Here is a 17,556-nt window from a genome sequence, read left to right as displayed (position 1 = left end):
TCATGGTTCCCTCGGTGAGCAGCCATTCCCTTCTCAACCTCTTCTCCTTGCTCAGTGCATTGACACTCCAAATCACGGCGCTCAAAACATCCCACTTCCGAAAACATCGTGGTTGCTGCCTCTGCCTCTTCTGACCCGGCCCCCTTTCTCTGCCTCCTCTGAGTCTCGAGTTCTTCCCACCCACCCAACTCCTACAGCCCTGAGACAGTGGATGAAAATTGCATTTCTGAATCCTTCATTTGCTTGTGCATGGTAGGAAAACCTCATGAGTCAGAGTCAAAGCGGTGAACATATTTGTCAAACTTCTCGATGAAGGATTAAGAGAGTCTAAAACAGCCTCTGCCCCTTCAAAGCACAGTCCCCTACCAGGAGGAGGGAAAAAGACCTTTTGACTACGAAGTTTCCATATGCACCCTTCAAAACATATTAGAACTTACATAAAACAATGCAACATCTCTATTTCCACCAGACAAAAGACAGCCTTCTTTTTGTGTCTGAAGATATTCTCAATTAGTCTTAGTGGAGTGACCCCCAAACTCCATGCCCGAAGGGGCCAAGTCCTCCATCATCCTTCTGCCTTTTATTTCCAGTAGTTCCATTAACCTTTACAACCGAGCATGGAAGCAGCAGGAGATACCCCAGACAACCCCCCCGGGCTTCTGCCACAGCTCTCCTTGCCCCCACTGGGTAGCAGCGACCATATTGTCCTTGGAATCAGGATCAATTACACTGGACAGCAAAGTAATCCTTTATGGTCTGTTGGTTCAAGGGAATAAGGAAGTTCTTCAAGGTAGAAGTCTCCTTTTTAATAGAATAATTTCTGTGTCCCTTGATATGAATCCCTTGGGGACTAAGCCCCTAAACGATCAGAGCTCTAAGTGGCTGGGACAAGATGCAAAAATTCTGCAAGTGGGTTGATAAGTGTAATTGTCAAAGGAGCCACACCCAGTTCTACTCACTCACACCCATTCACTGCCCCACGGATCCTGGTTATGGGAAGACAATACCACACAATGGTCTCTGCTTCAAAGCATATGCCAGGAGCAGGTAAAACAGAGCCTGTCCTTCTAGGTTTCTCTCCCTACTGATACTGCAATAAGACCTCAGTCGTTCCACCTTTCAGTTAGGCAGCCCCCTTCCAGGCGATGGAGTGTGTCAGGATCCCACTGCTGAGCATCCTTTGTTGTGAAATGAACTCCTTGATCAGATGCCAACAGCGACTGATTGCCGTAAGGGTAGAGAAGGCATCCTGTGAGTATGCCGATGGTGTTGCTGGCGGGAGTAGCAAGCAAGGCAGGCAAACCCACTGTCCTTTGGGGTCATTCTGTAGTGCTGCAGGGGGCCCCTTGTGTGGTACAGCTCACTGTGCAAACCTAGCTGCAAACCAGATTCAAGTGCTTTCCTCAGCCAGGAGGTCTTAAGGAACACGTCATGAGGCCAGAGGCATGGACTGAGGGAGAGGGTCAACGCAACAGGGGTTTGTATCAAAGAAGTGCAACCACCAGTTCTTTCAGTCTGCTCGTATCTTTCCAACTTCCTCAAACTTAATCTCTTCTATACCCTTCCCATCTGAGAACAAATGCTTCTGTATATGCCCATCCTTCTGGGTAAGTGTGTTTGTGCTGGGGAGCTCAGGCCACGGGGTTCTGTATCACAGTTGCAAGCCAGAAACTGAATTATCTGCAGAAAATGACATAGATGTCCTTAAAGATCTTAGAAATGAAGCTTTCATGCTCCTTGTCAGGCTTGTGAGAAGCTCCAGACATCAATGATATTTACCCCCAAAACATATTGCAAATATCTTATTGGGTCCACTGGAGCCGAAAGAACCAAGGATAGAACGGAGTGTTCTAGAGCCTGAATATCCTGCACAGCCTTCCCATTCTCTAGTCCTTATGGAAATGGGCAGCCTTATCAGTGTCTCTACAATGGGTCCAAAAAAGTCCATGCAAATGTGCAATGGGTTGCTTCAGAATCCCAAAAGGCTCACTAAGAGTTAGGTCTCTCCATTCATGGCAGATGGTGCAAGGTGCAGAAACTTGTCTTTTGCTTTGGAAGACCTCTCTGCATGCTACAGACTCCTGAACCCCCAGAAACTTCTCTCGGGTGACAAACCCCCGAGTTCGCATGGCCTGTGTGTCTTCATTGTGTCCTACCAAAGGCATCTGAAGTACTTGCTACTTCCTGGTCACCAGATCCCATCAGCATAATGTCAATATAGTGGATCATTGTTGTGCTTCATGAAATGTCAACGAAATTGAGAACTTTGTAGCTGGCTCGAGGCAGAGAACTGAATAGACCCAGCCTTGTGGCAACACTGTTAGCAGTGCGGGGTAAAATCAAACTTGCTAGCGGATCTGGCAAGTTGATGTGAAGAAAAAGGGATTAGCCTGGTCCATAACTACCTATCAAGTCCCAGAGGCCACGTGCATTTGCTCCAATAAAGTTCTTCTCTCGGAGCCCAGGATCAGAGACTCCCTACCTGGCAGAGTTCATGAGAACCAGTCTCTCCCCAGAATTCATCCACTTCCTATACAGGCCAAACTGGGGAGTTCAGGTCTTGGATGGTGGCATTAGTCTATACATTTCCCTGAGTGATGCTGTTTGGTGTTGGGTTTTCAGTCTTGCTTCTGGGCAGAGAGGGGATATTGTGGGGCCTTTCATTTGTCAAGCATACACAAAAAACATCAAGGCATGAGTGACTGGGCCCGTAAAGATGCAAAAGCCACTTTTAAGATTTGGCTGGTTTATCATGTATGTAGACGTTGAAAGGAGGACGAGCCCGAACTGCCAGCTCCATGTGGTCCTTGAACACACACCCAAGACACAGAAATAAAAGGAGCCAGAGGGCTGCGACCCAGGCTGCGGAGCACCCAACACCGAGGAGCTGATTATGAACTGCCTCTAGGCATTTCACCATTCCATGACTCTTGAGGGGGGCGGGGCGGAAAGCCTCAGCCCTTGTGGGATGCCAAGAGGCAATGGTGGCCTTCAAGGGACATAGGGAAGCGAGTAGAGAGTGGCCCAGAGCAGCCCCTCACAGATGTTCCGTCCTCCTGTGTTTCCAGGGAGATTGCAAGGTGTTCTTCCAAGGCTCAGATGGACCTGTGATTCAAGCCTTTGCCTGCAAGGTCTGTGTGAATACATACAAGGTCGACAGGTGCCAATGTAGAGCCATTTCTCTACATGTTCACATCCTTGGCCTTTCATATATCTGGCTAAGAATTCTTAGTAGCCAAAGCCATCCCATCTCATGCTGTAAGTAATTGCACTGATAGGGGCTTAGAACCAATCTGTTGTTGGTCTTGGGCAACATTGGACAAGAGCGTCCATGCTGTGACTCCCATCAGTGTGTTAAGCCTATCTGGAAGATGGTCCACAGCCCGATCCTCCATCTGGGCTAAGCTCGTTAACTAGGATTTTAACCCAGATGCAGTCCAAGGCGTTGGCAAGTACACACCCCCCGCACCAGCGGACAGGACGTCCAGGGCTTTGCAATGTGTCCATTATTACTTATGCTGTAGCATTTAGAACAATCAGTAGTCAGTGAGATGTGTACCAAAAAAAAAGTATAACAATAATATCCATGTCCATAAGGTTAATCTACCTCTGTTGTTTCAGGTGGAGGCTTCTTCTTCCTGGAGTCAGTGGCTATGGGAGGGTTCTGATGAGTCTGTGTTGGCCAGCAGCTGAGGGTCACGGTGGCAGTGCTGGGTTACATTGGCCAAGTGCCCTGTAGACCATGCTCAACGAGAGATTGTGCCACGCCCCTCCACCCCTGACATCACAGGGTCTAACGGGTTCTTTTCCTACAACCTGGCATTGGCCTTCTCCTTCCACAGCCAGGTGATGAGTGTGACCAGTCCCTGTAGCTGTCACTCCATCACGTTTGCAAGCCTTCTCGTGTCTTCCTCACACCATACACTCAGACTGGCCCTTATGTGGCTCAATGGATTTTTTTTCCTTTTATACTTTGCACTATTTTAGAAAATCTCCATCACCACCTAACGTGTGGGTCACAGCAGGACCACCTTCAGTGTCCTCACCTCATACTCCTGGTCATTATCACATGCATCACTGCCTAAATGCAGCAAGGACAGCCAGCCAGCAAGAGAAACCCCCACCCTTGCCTCTTCTCTGCTACTCTTGAAATTCCACGAACCCTGTTTCCAAAATGTATGCACGGGTGGTAGGGCAAGAAGGGTTAATTATGGGGTTTGGGCATCTTAACAGCCAAGCTGGGCCTTCTGGGTCTCCTAACCTGGCCAAGAGTCTATTTTAATCGGAGGTACCACTTCTGGGAATTCCTTCATTTAGAACCAAAGTGCCTGGATTTAGCATATGCTCCCCTGGGAGCAGAACCTCTGCTGTTCATTCTCTTGATCAGTTTCCGTTTCCAGAGGGCCTAGCTCATCCTTCAATGGCACCTGCTACCTGCTGGCACAGGTCGCATCGGCTGGTGGACCCCAGCAACGGCCATCCTCCAAGGCTCCCTTCTCCTTGGCATCCCCATGGGTCACAAACAGGGGTCTTGGAGTCTTGTGTGCTCTGCTGCTATGTTTGTCCCCGTAAAAGAGGACACATCTTGATCCATTTGTCCCGCCACGTGGCAATTGCCCACAGGTCAGCAAAAATGCAACCAGGCGCAATTTGGGGGATGTTTCTGGGGCAAGCATCACCGCCTGCATCTCCCTGCATTGAGCAGAGGGTCCTTTTCCGTGCAGTTTTGAGTTTTCTTCAGGGTGGAGCCTGTCAGCCTGTAACTTAGCTGACCCATTGGTGAGCCAGGGTTAGATGTCCTCAGGAACCCTGGTGTGCTGAAGCCCCTGAGAAGCCCAGCGTGCTGGTACAGACCCTGCATCTGAGAAGCCGTATTTGGCGGGTGAATGGACGATTTGCATATGCAGTGAGACGCCATGAATGCCGGTTTCCTTTCCAGAACATACCATCTCCTCTAGTAATGGAGGCTGGTTGGGCAACAGCCACTCTGTCTGTGTTCTCCTTTCTGACTCACCCCTGGATAGGGACGGCAGGTGTCACGACACTTGCCGTTACCTTTGTAGCCTTTTAGGTCCTCCCAGAGCCTAATAACAAGCAATGATTTTCTCTCCAATGGAGTACATGGGTTGACAGTGTTGGGCACAGGCACTGAAAAGTGGCCTTCTCGGGTTGTTAGAAACAGGATTCTCCTACAAATAGGTGGTATTTAAAGTTTTATTTAATTCCTTACCGAAAGCAGCAGAATGACAAAACTAATTTAATGAGAAGATGACAAACTAGGATTTATGCAATCAGAGGAAAAATTGCTGAACATAATACAAAACTTTATTGTGCCAAGGGACAACATAGCGGCAAATTTCAGGGTTTATCATCTTTACCAAATGCAAAAATCACAACTTACCGGTTTTCTACAAGTGCACCTCTACCTGTACTGAGTTGTAAAAGTTCATCTATCAGTTCAGCGTCTGACCCTTGATCTTGGCTGAGGTCATGATCTCAGCGTTGTGAGACTGAGCCCTGCATCCAGGCCTGAGATTCTCTCCCTCTTCCGCTGTCCCTCGCCGCCCTTGCTCCTGTGCTCTCTCCTTGCCTCAAAAAAGAACCTCATCTATAAAGCTTCATTTTGAAACTAACCATTAATAAGTTACATTCCTGAGTTAGATGAGCTTCAGGAAGCTTGATGAAAATGCTCTTACAATTCTATTTGAAGGTTGTATGATCATCTTTTTGCTCAATTTCCAAGTTTGGGGTTATTTTGCTCTACAGTGATTTAATCTTGAGCAATTCTCCAGACCCTTGCCCTGGAGACAGATACAAGCGTTTTTCCAAGCAGAGTCATATTAGCAAAGCTCAAGTGTCCACAGAATCATAGAAACATGAAATAGTCCTTACAGCAGAGTACTACCCAGCAGTTATAATGGAGAAGTAGAACTACATAGTTCCGAGATGGAATCATATTGTGCGTTCTGGTAGACTGAGTGACAAACACAGTTGTGGCTTCCTGCTGTGATAGGACTGATCAACTCTCCTCCCCAGGCCTCATGGTGGGCAAAGAATTCATCACCTCTGGATTTCAAGCTGAGCCATAGGACTCACGTCGGCCCCTGAGATGTTGTGGAGTATGACACGAGTGAAGGCTAAAATCATGCTTACCTGCTTGGGTTTTGCTTTCTTGGGCACCTGCCTTTGGCCATGTGAAGAGAATGCCTAGGACAGACAAGTGCTCCAGGAGAAGGAGATCTACATGGAGCAGGCCTAGATCCAAAACACAAACCAGCTGAGCCTACCCCAGTCAAACCCAACGAACCCCTAGATGCATGTCTGAGAAATAGCATGTCATTGCATGCTACTGAATTTTGCAATTGTTACATACTATTGGACAGTCATGGACTCAGAAAGACATGTAGTGTGAAAAAATAAGTGGGATGCCTGAGTGTCTCAGTCAGTTAAGCATCTGCCTTTGGCTCAAGTCATGATCCCAGGGTCCTGGGATCTTGTCCTACATAGGGCTCCTTGCTCAGTGAGTAGTGTACTTCTCCCTCTGCCGGCCTCTCCCCCTGCTTGTATGTGCTCTCTCTCTAATTTAAAATATATATATATATATATATATATATATATATATATATATATGTTATATATATATATTATATATAAAGAAAAGCAAGTGATCAATGAAAATCCAGGATAGTGCTTACCCTAAGGGTGACGGAGGAGATAGGATTATTGAGAAGTACAGGAAAGACTTCAAAATGTAAGGTAGTATTGCATTTCTGAAGCTGACAGATGGGTGTATTGGTATTCATTGAGACCCTCTATACAGTACATATACACTTTATATAAACTCTCATAATCTTTCATTTTATTTAAATCGGGGGAACAATAACTACATGCAGAAACTTAAATAAGATAAAGTCTTAAGAGAGTGGGGCATAACCTTGGACCATCCCTAACACGAATTCCTAAAAAGAAAGGAGGAAAACATGTTATTAAAAAGAAGCTCAAGATTTAATCAACATTACAAATAAAGGAACAGAAAAACCAAATAAATGTGAAAGAAAACTCACAAGAAAAGTGAATGCGCAAAGCACGTTAAAAAAAATGTGAGCAAACGTTCCAATCAAATGAAAGACTTGATGAGTCAATTCTGTCAATGACAACAGTAGGGTACAAGAGCCTTGGAGAGTGCAGAGGGAAGGACTCCTGGCTCCCCGGGAGGCTGCTGAAGGACGCTCCAACCTTTAGCTCCCCCCAGCCTCCGGACTGAGGCCTGAGGTGGACAAGGATGGCCGAGCTCGGAAAGCTCATGCAGCTCTGAGGCTCTCCCCGCAGCGAACCGGAATGAGGGCTGACCCTCGCCCAGAAGCCCACATGCGCTCTGGGTCTCTGCGCAGACGCCAGCGAAGGCGGTTCTCTCATTACCACCACCTTGGCAGGACAGCAAAGGCACAAAGAGGTTCTTACAGGTGCCCACAGCACGCGGCCAGCAGGTGGCGCCACAGGCCTTGAACCCGGGCATCTGAGGAGCATCACCTGTTCAGCCCTGGTCCCTTGGACGCCCCCCTCCCAGCTGTCCGCCCTGCTCACAGGCTGTCCCAGGGTCTCCCGCGGGAGGAGGAGGAGAAGGCCGAGGCCCCGGGAGTTTAGGAAGTGGCCCCAGCTGGCCCAGCAGGGACCGCGGGCAGGTTCCAGGCTTCTCCCTCCAGCCCAGGCCCTTTCCTGGCAGAAGGGAGGGCTGAGACCAGGAGCACAGCACGAGGGAGGCCTGCCAGGCACACGTTTCCAGGGGAAGCCAGAAGGCACAGGATCTCTCCAGGGGCCGTCAAGTCCTGTCCTGTCCCCGTGGGACAGGGAGGAGGCATCTGTGCCCTTGAGGCCTCCCTTAGCCTGGAAAACTGAAGCTGAGCCCACAGGAGAGGGGCGGGGCATCTTGTGGGGGGCGGGAGCCACCCGTGGGGCCGCCTCCTTCCTCTCCATCAGCATCCAAACCGGATCCGCACCTGTGGATTAGCAAAAGGACACAGTGAAAGGCCTGAGCGTTTCTATCCTTCCTGCTGCCCCTCTGTGGGGTCTTGGGTGTTGCTCTGTGCTCCCCACTTCCTGTTCCAAATGGGAGGCCAAGATGGACAGGGTGGGGGCGAGGGACGCGGGGGTAAGGCATGGGGAGCAGATCTCAGGGCCAGCCTTGTGCTTCCTCTTCTCCCCAGGCAGACTGGGCAGGGCCAGGGACTCGGGCAGTGTTCGCTGGGTCCGGCCTCTGGGATTTCTACCCCTGACAGTCCCTCTGCGAGTCTGACCACTCGTTGCCCACAGCACAGTCAAGCACCCGCTGAGCAGAATCAGCAAGAAGCACAGGCTCAGCTCTGAGGACTCCCTGCTGTCCCGGGTGTGTGCAGTTCCCTCCCAGTGTGCCTCTAGTCCGTTTTGGCAAGCGTATCAATCACCATCAGCGGGTTAATGGAAATTGCCATAGATCTGGTTCCCTAGGGGACAGGAAAGCTCCTGGCAGGGCCAGAGCTCAGGTGGGCTGAGTGGGGGTGGGGGGCTGGGCATTCTAGGGCAAAGCCAGGGAGGTGGGGGGGAGACCCGGTACTGGATGCAGGAGAAGCGGCCCCTAGAGCCCAAGTGGGTGCCCATCTGCCCTGTGCAGCAGCCCCGGGTCGTGCTTCAGCCTTACCTGTCACTGAAGACCTTCAGAGGAGCGGGCAGCACAGGAGGCCCTGGAGGAAGGTGCTGGGGACCCCAGGGGCCCTGGGAGTGGGCGGAGCCTGGTGAGCGGGTCCTTCAGTCCCTTCACCTCCTCTGAGCCTCTCTGCCCCAGCTGCAGGGGCCGGTGTGGCTGACTCTTGTGGCCATGGGCCCTCGAGGAGCTGTCTGTCTGTCCTTGTCCATGCAGAGCACAGGGGTGTCGGGGGAGGGGGTGGGTCCCCTGTCCTGGTGCCCAGGGAGCCTGTCAGCCTCTCAGCCTCTCCGGTGGCCTCAGTCTGCTCTTGGGCTGCGGGGAGGAGAGCAGGGCTGTGTCTGAATGTGGGCACGTCTCGGTGGGTCTGTTATCCGTGTGCTCGTACACTTGTGTGGTGGGGGGAGGGGCGAGCTTAGCAAACACACCCCCTGAGCTGAGGGCCCAGATGATTCTTCAGCTCAGCCTCCTAAGTTTATGGCCCTGGCACTGGACCTACCATGCCCCGCGACACACAGGGCCTCCGACCATCCTGGTTGTGCTGTTGCCCCCCTCCCCCCCAACTCTGCCCAAAGACATCTCAAAGGGATCTCCCTGCCCACGGGACAGAGCCTCAATTCTCTGTGGCCAGGTCACCAGTGACCAGCAGGTGTCTGCCCTGCCCGCAGGGCCCTCTGTGCTCTGAACCCCTTCCGACCCACCACTGTCCTGTGTGGGGTGCTTCCTGGGCACCTGTCCCTTCTCGGAGCCCAGGACAGGAACTACAGGCTCATGACTTCTTCCCACACAGAAATGCTCCCACCGCGCCTGCTTTGCCAAAGACGACGTGGAAGCACAGAGAAGCACAGAAAATGTGCTGTTCTCACCCTCGGGGCCACGGGGTGCCTCCATGCAGGAGCTGCTGTTGGAACCCAGCAGTCTGGCCCCGAGTGGACTCTCCCCAACCCTTCCCTTCTGTGTGGACTCTTGAAGCCACTTCAGGAGCAGGGAGAACTCGTCCAAGTCATGTCTTTACTTCAGATCAACCTGGCAGCTGGGGGGAGGGCCTGATAGAAGCACCCAGAACGGAGACCTCTCCCTCTGTCCTCCTATTCATCGCCCTCCCACCCACACGAGCCTCAGTGCACCCCCATTTCCCATGCTCAGCCCAGAGCTTCCATGTTGGGCCTGTGTGATCACGGGCGTTCCCAGAGCTGGAGGGAGGCCTTTCCCCACCCACAGTCCCCACTGGGTTGGTTTTCTGGCAGCTGGAAGAACCCATCAACGTGAGCATGTTTTCTGAGCCCACATCTTCCTCTGGTAGCTCCAAAGCCAAAGGGAACAGGCTCTGGCTGAAGCCGGAGGAGATTGGGGAAGAAGCTCTGGGGAAGCTGTCGGAGCCCCGTGGCCTCACTGGATACCTGCATGGGCCTGTGACAAGGGCTGTCACGGAAGAGGCAATGTCCTCCTGGGCACCACATTAGCCCTGGGATCCCTGACGGACCAGCGGGGAGATGGGGGCCATCCCCCCGGGACAGCCCTCCAGGAAGAGGGGGCTCAGTGGCTCAGCAGGGCACGGTCCTCATGTTCATGACCCCCCCGATGGAGGACCTGCTCCTCGAATCAACACAGAGAGAGCCAGAGGCCCTGAGAGGGGCCTTGTCAGCTGCCCAGGTGGCTGTTGTCATGTCAGAACGGGGCACGTGGCCCGAGGGTACCGAGGCCCCTCAGCCCACCCTCTTGCAGTACAGTGGGGTACCGCAGGCTGCACTTGAGCTCAGCACTGGGGGTCCCTCTCCATCCAGGCCACAGCTCCCAGGCTGCCCTCCCATGGACCCACGGGAATGAATTTGGTAGAAGTAAAATCAGGGTTCGCCCCATCCTTTCCCACACCAAGCATGGTGGGTGCTGTTCTCATCCCCACAAGTCAGATCCTGGGACCTGCCCTAATCCCTGTGTCCGAGCCCCCCCCCCCCTCAGGTCCCAGTCTATGCACATTGCACTCTCAGTGAGGCCTGACTTCAGGTCACGGGTGGGAGTCAGGCCCCTGGAAGTGGGCCTAAGCCCGGAGGGCTCTCCCCCTGCCCAGCCCTGCGGCATGCTGTCCCCTCTCATGGCCAGATGGCGACTCCCCCATCCTCACCTCCTCCTCTGCCCACCACAAGCAGCAGGTGTCAGGGCTTCCCCAGGCCCAGGGCGGCTCTACACACTGTGTCCCTACGTGGCCTGACCTTGCTGACTGTGGGTGCCCCCCACCAACCCCGAACATTCCAGTAACTGCCCTCCCGGCTGAGCCTAGACCAACGAACAGTCCTGACCCACGGAGGAGTCTGAGGGAGGCTCTGTCGGTTTAACTGATTCCGTCTCCAGGGAACCAACTGCCGGACGGTGCTGATTGGCTGAGCGGCATGGCCCAGCTGGCCAACTGGTCACCAGCTCCTGCTGGATGACAGTGGGACAGGAGAGAGGTGAGGCTGGTCAGGAATACCTGGGGGCTGACTTTCTGGAGCCAGGGCCCCGTCTGGCTCTCCTCTGTGGGACCCTGCAGTGATCAGGGCCACTTCAAGAAGGTCTTGTTGTGAGGTTTATGAATGCGTGTCCCTGAAAATATGCTCACCTTGCGTTGGGATAGACCATCTTAGACCTAAAAGATATTAGGGGGCTACCTCTCCCAGAGAGGCTCAGGAAGGTTAGGAAGGTATCAGCATAACATTTGTCAAGTTCCATTTCCCTGTTCCCAGAAGCCCAAGGTGGCATAGGGTACCTCAGGGGATACCAAGGCTTGGGCCAGAGGTGACAAAAAGTTGTCCACCCCTCCCCCAAATTCATGTGTTATAGCCCCAGCTCCCAGTTTGATAGTTTTTGGAGCTGGAGCCTTTGGGAGTTCATTTTAGGTGAAGTGTGAAGTGGAAGGTCTCTTGACAGGATTCGTTCCCTTAGAAGAAGAAGCAACAGAGATCTCCTCTCTCCCTCTGTGTCCCTCACGTAAGGACAGAGTGAAGAGTCCGCCTTCTGTGAGCCAGGAAGAGATCCCTCACCAGAAACAAACCCTCTTGGACCTTGATCTGGGACTTTCCAGCCCCAGAACTGTGAGACATAAATTTCTATTATTTAAGCCATTCAGTGCATGGTATTTTCTTAGAGCAGCCTGTGTATTATACAAATGAGGGATGTGAATTTTTCCCCACAAATGCCCTGTGGCATTTGGCTCTAGTTGAGCTACCAATTAGTTTTAATCGGGTATTGTGATTTCAGTGATGGATCCAAATAGGTTTTAAGTGTTTCAAATACTCTGGGAGCCTCTGTGTTAGGTATTTAATAAGACCCTCCTGATCTTCACAATCACCCTAGGAAGTGGTGTACCCATTTAACAGATGAGGAAACTGAGCTTCTGAGAGGCAACATGATTTGCCCAAGATGATCCAGTTAGGGATGACTAGAACCAAGATGAGTTTCAAGACTGTTGGCTTCAAAGACAATTCTGCTACAATTCTGACTCCCTTTTGCATCGAAACTAGAGGCCAGTTGCCAATAACTGACTGATTCAAGCAAATGAATCCTGAAGGAGAGGCAAAGGTATTCCTTACCAAACACACTCTGCTTCAGCCTTCTCCCAAGCTCCCCTTCCCCATCACCACCCCCAACACTTGAGATGAATAGAACCCACCTCTGGACAGGCTTTTTTTGTCCACCGTCCCCCTCCTTCCCCAACAGGACTCATCGGTCAGGCTGCCTTAGATTTATTTTCTAATCCCCTGAAGCACACAGGCCAACGTGGGTGTCAGGGGTCCAAGCTGGAGGGCGTGATGTGCCAAGGAAGGCACGGAAGGGAGCAGAGGGGGCGGTCCATTGGAAGAGGCCCTACTCTCTGCAAAGCAGACATTTTGCCTAGTGGCGATTTGGTTAGCAACTGGGGCAGTGGATGAGTAAGGAGGAAGGAAAGGAAAGCAAGGTCCTGGAGAAGGGGAAACCCGGAGGGGAGCCAGGCTCTGTCCCTCCCACATGAGAAGTTCTTTTTTCCTTAAGGACCCAGACACTGGCTCCTCCTGAGGGGCCTCCCGGATCTCTGTGGCTGACGGCCCTTCCCGCTTTCTCTGTAGCCCCCAGGCCCTGCTGGGTCCATACGGGCCACTCTGGTTCTGCGTCTGGTCCCACGGCTAATTGATGTTCTCTCTCACTCAATAAAACTTAAATTCCTTTGGGGCCAGAGCCATGCGTTCTTCTCTGGGATTCCAGCAGCTCCAGTCACAGTGCGACTGACACACCAAGAGGTTGTTTACTGGGAGTCAGCAGGAAGTGAATGTGTCCCGTACAGAGCGGGACCCGAGAGCATTCATAACCCAGGGGCCTTGAATGGCACGCTGAGGCTGCAAGTACTTTGCAGCTCAGATCGGGAATTAGAGTGTTGCTATCCAGTCAGCCGCCAGAGGGCGCTCCGACTAAAAGCTCCCGAGGCCGTCTTCAGCCCTTTATTGCAAACTGCCCCCAAATTCTGGAAATCTCAGCTGTTTCCCAGAGACGCGAAGAGGGGTGAGGATATTTCCTGACTTCCATGCAGGTGGCGGCCAGCGTCTCAAGGCATGGGCGTTTATAGTTTGCTGGCATTTCCTCTGGGAGAGCAGAGGCAAGAAAATCATCAAATTGACGATCACCTGTTTGCTGGATAAAGAACACGGCTGGAAAAAAGGCAAGGCTGTTAGTGCAAAGGGGTCAGGAACCCCGAGCTGTCTGGTGCCTGCTTTACAGACTTCTAGAAGTGTGACCTTAAGAAAATCATTCTCTTCTCTGGGCCTGTGGAATGGCCGGGCTCAAGTTCCAGCCTGTACGGGTTTGTCAGCTCCCACAACCCACAACCCTCCTGGGCCGTAGGCGTGCATGCAATTTAGTCCACACAAGGGTTTAGTCCCTGCTTTCTGCCCCTCTTGGGGACTCACGGTCATGGCCACCATGCAAGCCTGCAGCCCCTTTATTGGTAGGAACCAATAAGGTCCTGGACATTCTCCGTATCCTTCCTGAGCTGACCCATATACAACCGGAGATGTGAACCATTCAGAGAAGCAGAAGCCGCCCAGGGCATCCTTCGGAAGTGAGCCTCAAATGGGCGTATGCAGAAGGAAACTATTCATGCAAATTCTTCCAAAACACAGAGATGATGATGGCCTATGATAAAGGACTCATTCTTGTGTGTAACAGTAGAGAAACACGGAAATGCAGGAGGCGGTGCTCAGGGTGCGGGAACCTTGGAAGAGAGACAACGATGAGGAGGGAGGGAAGGAATGGTTTCTGTAGCCTTTTATTTTAGACTAAACAGGCAGAAGGGCAGACTTCAAGAATCTGTAGCAAAATCTGGTTCGTTCTTCTTTTTTTTTTTTTTAAATATAGTTGGTTCTTACATTGTTTTATGTAATTCTGTGTTTGATCCATTCTTTGGACTAAAAAGAAAACATGATTTACAGTAATTTTTAAGGGAACAGAGCCCACCAGCCCCTCAGAACACCTCAAAATGAGACTTGACCTAAGGCAGGTTTGTTTGTTTTTCCCTGTAACAGAACTTTCCATAGCTGAAGACATGTGTTCATAAAGGGTCTTGGGTTTCCCAGGCCCGGGTGGGGCAGGATAAGGGAGGGAGGGTGGCACTCTGTGGGGGAGGGACCAGTCCCTGCTCTGGATCCAAGTAGCCCTTTAGTGACTCAGATCTATGGGGCTTTGTTTTCCTCATCTGTGAAATGGGATGATGTTTATCTTCTCTACTGAGTTAGGACTTGCATTAAATGAGATCTTTGTAAAAATAATGACCTGCTTGTAAATAATCATAGAAGCAGGGAAATAGTGTTTATTTATTTGTCAAGCTATGAGTCCCAAGGTCTCATTAGTAACATTAGCAGTAACAATGAGAAGAAATGAAGGGAGGTTGTATGGTTGTAAGGAATATGGGGGGAAGGAAATATGAAGAGGAAAAACCTTGTGATGAAAGCTGAAACCTCCAAGGGAAGAGCTCTTCTTTCTGGATCCCGACTTAAGGCCTGTCTCTCAAAATAATGAAAATTATACTCTGTGAAAAATGATCCCAGTGGTCATTGCGATTAGAACTTAGAACAATGTTTATATATTTCACCACAGTGAATCAATGGTTATTTCCTACGAAAGCCACAGGGCTTCAATTTCCAGAGTTTAAATAATGGGCCTACAGATATCACCAAAGCAGCACTTATTAAGTATCAATATAGAAAAAACTGGAAGAAAAAGAGAAAAACATCAAGCTTGCTGCCCTGTTTCCAACTGAGACTCTGTTCCGCAGACCCTGGGGGAGGGACACTAGGTAGCTAGTTCCCCAAGGTCCTTTACAAAGGCAAATCAAATCCTCTTCAGAAGAAGGAAACATTATCCTTGGCCACAAATTATTTCAAAAAATAGTTTACAAATACCACATCTGGCACAAAAACAAAGACGAATGAGATGGTCAAACGCAGGATTTTTTAGGCACCCGGAAGCCATCCTTTACCCCGGAAGCTTCTGGGGTGGAAACGTGAAGCAATGGGATGGCAGTGGATATGGTGTGTGGTGGCGAGGGAAAAAACAAAGGCTGGAAGGGATGCACATGGGACTAATGAAAGAGGAAAGTGGCTCCCTTGCTTCTGGAAGCCAGCTCTGGAAATAGCAGGGAGCAAACCCTTCTTCCCCGTGTTCTTTAGAGGGTAGCAGGACCTCCGTATCCAGAGGCCCCTACAGCACAGATTTCATTTCTCTACAAATTCCATGTCCAAGCTTCGCTGGAGAGTGGCGAAGTTGTTTCTTTTTACTTTTTCTTTTTCAAGATTTTATTTATTTATTTGACAGACAAAGATCACAAGTAGGCAGAGAGGCAGGCAGAGAGAGAGAGAGGGAAGCAGACTCCCTGCTGAGCAGAGAGCCCAATGTGGGGCTCGATCCCAGGACCCTGGGATCATGACCTGAGCCGAAGGCAGAGGCTTAAGCCACTGAGCCACCCAGGGGCCCAGTGAAGTTGCTTCTTAAACGTGGCCCAAACCACGGACCCATGAAAGGGACCAAGGTGTCTGGAAGATCTGTAGCTGAATGTTCCAGACTGCACGAGACCCAGAGACTCCTAGAAAACATGACTAAAGGAAAATAATTCTCCATCCCAGAAGGCAAAGACTTGGGACAGCTATATCCGATCTAGAGGGGGCAAAAAAATGTATTTTTTTTTTTTTTGCATGGAATAATGTAAAATAAAATTAAACCCCACTCTAGGATATTAGCAGGATCTGTGGCAAGTCTCTCATGATACAGATGAGGAAAATAAGAGCCGGAAGGTTGAGAGAGTGAGTCCTAGCCTGCTGACCCACTCGGCTTAAGGCTCTATCCCGGTGGGCGTGGTCGCATGCGATTCCTGCCTTACTCTCAGGATATCGATACCCTGAATTTCATAGACCACCTGGCACTTTTCTCTCAACAAGCTAATCTTGGCCCACCCAAACTGAAAGGTTTAATTTGACATCATTTCAGGTATCCTCTGTTTTTCTTTCTTGAACTCAGTTTCAACATCCACTGCTTTTTCTGGGCAGACATCCATCCAAGGTCTTTCTTCTGACCCTGCCAGCTCATCGTCATGGCGTAGCATTTTGGGTTAGGTGGCATCTAGCTTAGCTTATTTCTCTTATTTCAGAGTTTTATACATTTATAAACTCTCACCAATAGAAGCTTCCTGCTTCCTCTTTATAAAGTAATTTTGATTAGTGATTCCCCAGTGGAGCAGATGATGTGATCAGAATTTGCCAAGTGCTCCCAGCTCCCTGAGGGGATGAGCTCCTTGTCCCTGGAAATATTTGAGCAGGGTCTCAGTGATGGTCTGCCAGTCTCTCGAGTCAAGGAATTTGGTCCCCATACTGAAGGTTCCTTTCCAGGATTAATCATGATAAATAATATCTTTTGATTTCTCACCATTTCTGGGGTGCTGACTCTGCCTTACCAACCCCCAACTCCCAGCCCCCTCCTATCTCCATTCACAGTGATTTTCAATCCCTTCTCCACACCTCCATGGCAACCCCTGTCATGGTCTGGAGAGACCCAGGTTTTAATCCCAACTTGACCACCAACTAGCTGTGAAAACCTGAACAAATTCGCTAATTCCTGTGGACCCCAGTCTCTTCCTCTCTCCCTTCATCATTGGAACTGCTGTGGAAAAGAGCAATAATGAATATAAAGGATGAGCCGTTCTCCAACACGAAGTTCTTCAGTACCCAGAATCTTCCATAGGCTGGCTACCCTGTCTTGTGATCATTGAGTCACATGTCCTCCTTCCTTTTAGCCTCCTGGAAGGCAGGGTCCGGGTCTTCTCTATCACTCTCCCCAGGGCTCCAGTCCAGAGCCTCAGGACTAACAGACACTCCACAGACTCGTTACTCAGATGTTACCGAGGTAAGGGACAGTGTTGTTGACACAGGGTCAGACCAGATCTACACTCTCAAGGAAGTTCTATTTGAGGAAGTGAGATAAAAAGGGGGCAAATGCCAAGTTATTTGAGCTGGGTTGTAATTTTTAGCTTTTCCTGACCTTCTAGTAGGACTGTTCCTGCTTTAGCATATGTCAAAATAATTGACCTAGATGGGCAAAAATCATTAAGCAGGGAAGTATTTCAATTAAGGGAGATTTTATTTGCCATGGGGTCTTTGAGAGCTTAGAGAGAAAAGAAGCAATAGTGAAATAATAGCAAGCAGACTGCTGCAATTAAATGTGATTTACCACAAGTTAAGTATCACTTTCAGATAGTGTCAAATTAAAGCATTTAGGAAGATTGCTGAAAAAAGGCTTTTTTTTTTTTTTTTTCTTATCTAAGTGAAATGCTGGCACAGGAGTCTTCCAAAGGGAAACGGCCAGATGCTGTTTTATATGCGTGGTGT

General features: G+C 50.3%; 1 long non-coding RNA gene across 1 annotated transcript; it reads right to left on the bottom strand.

Annotated features, from left to right (window-relative positions):
- Positions 1–6,847: 6,847 nt before the first annotated feature.
- LOC131807610 (uncharacterized) lies at positions 6,848–11,004 on the bottom strand. The gene is made up of 3 exons (XR_009344554.1): positions 10,800–11,004; positions 8,675–8,992; positions 6,848–7,997 (listed from the first exon to the last, which is right to left on the bottom strand). It is a non-coding gene; the product is annotated as an uncharacterized LOC131807610 (long non-coding RNA).
- Between the last annotated feature and the right edge of the window lie 6,552 nt (positions 11,005–17,556).

Source organism: Mustela lutreola, chromosome 9 (assembly GCF_030435805.1).
Source record: "Mustela lutreola isolate mMusLut2 chromosome 9, mMusLut2.pri, whole genome shotgun sequence".
NCBI classification, from domain to species: domain Eukaryota; kingdom Metazoa; phylum Chordata; class Mammalia; order Carnivora; family Mustelidae; genus Mustela; species Mustela lutreola.
The sequence above is the reverse complement of the archived record's forward strand: the minus strand, read 5'-3'. Positions and strand labels throughout refer to the sequence as shown.